Source organism: Gymnoscopelus microlampas, assembly GCF_963454915.1.
Source record: "Gymnoscopelus microlampas genome assembly, chromosome: 19".
In the NCBI taxonomy this organism is placed as follows: domain Eukaryota; kingdom Metazoa; phylum Chordata; class Actinopteri; order Myctophiformes; family Myctophidae; genus Gymnoscopelus; species Gymnoscopelus microlampas.
In genome coordinates, this window is record NC_139956.1 from 29,026,626 (window position 1) to 29,028,209 (window position 1,584).

Below are 1,584 nucleotides of genomic sequence, written 5' to 3' on the forward strand. Positions count from 1 at the left end.
CAGCACTTCTCCTCCTCCCTGTACTGGCTGACTGTGAGCTCTGCTGCGCCACAGCATGCTGGCTTTGATCCGCTCAGACCACCAGAGCTCTCGCACACGAGTTCCATTTTTACCACAGTGTCACTCTTACTTTGGACACGCCCATTTTATTGCATTTTTGCAGTGAAATGTGAAATTGGCTGTATGCACAGCAGCCATATTGTGAAGACATTCACAGGTGGTACCAATGATACTAATGAAGGCTCTGTTCCATTCTGGTCAAACAGAGTCAGGGATTGTACATGTTGGCTCACTGGAAACACTCTGCTACACCAGTGGGTCTACAATTTGGGTCCAGGGACCCTCATGGTTCCTTAAGGGGTTTCCAAATGGCCCCTTACAGGTGTGTAACTCTGAGAGTGTACAAATGGAACCAAATGGACCCTTACGGGTCCATTTGGTTCCATTTGTACACTCTCAGAGTTATGGAGGTCGTGGAAATAGAAAAATCTGAGAACCACTAAATGGATCAGAGCCTTCATTAGTATCATTGGTAACACCTGTGATACTGGCTGCTGTGCAGAGAGCCTATTCACTAGCAGCGTCTGGTTGGGGCTGTCACCAAATTTAAGGATTAATTGTCACTCAAATAATTGCGCCTTTTAGGCTTTGTAATCAAAGATTGCACAGAGCAGATATGACAAATAACTTAAATATACAAAGAAATTATAGACATATTTAATCATTTTATATGATTAAATCAGAAATAGCAGATCTACAAGCTTACAACGCGTTGTAAGCTTGTAGATGTGCTATTTCTGCTTTTTTTTTTTTTATATATTTGAAAAAGTGTGAACATTTTTCAACATGGAAACAATTATGACGATTATGCAAAAAAGAATTGCGATTATCTCAAATAATTGCGATTAGACAATTATGTAATAATTGTGACAGGCCTACTGACGGTGTGCAGGTGTGGATTCAGCATAAGGATGGTGAAGTAGGCTACAGTATGTCTGGTCTGTTCTCCACTTCGTTCTCAAACAACACACATGTATCTCTAACACTGCTGGATTATGGAGTTTAATGTGCACCTCCATGAACCCCAGAGGATGAATCTATCCATTTGCGTGCGTGTCCCAGATGACCCGGGGACAGTGGTGGAAGAAGTAGCCTACTCACATTTCTTACTTAAGTAAAAGTATCAATACCACAATGTAGAGATACTGTACAGAACCCGGATGGGAGTAGAACTCTTGACGAGAGAGTCAGACTTTGTGAGTCTTCGTCAGTCTACTTTGTGAGTCTTCGTCAGTCTACTTTGTGAGTCTTTGTCAGTCTACTTTGTGAGTCTTCGTCAGTCTACTTTGTGAGTCTTTGTTAGGCTACTTTGTGAGTGGACGACAAGGTGCATCGGGCGATAGTCCCCCGAGCTCGCCTGGAGTACAGGGCACTAGGGCTATCCAATAAAAAATCACCTGGAGCGTGACAGCTGATGAGAGCAGTTGGAAAAAAGAAAGACACTTCGTACGATAGTGCTGTGTGCCCAAAATAGCCGACTCACAAGCTCTCAGCGCTTCTAAATCGGATATTTTTGAGTATCGG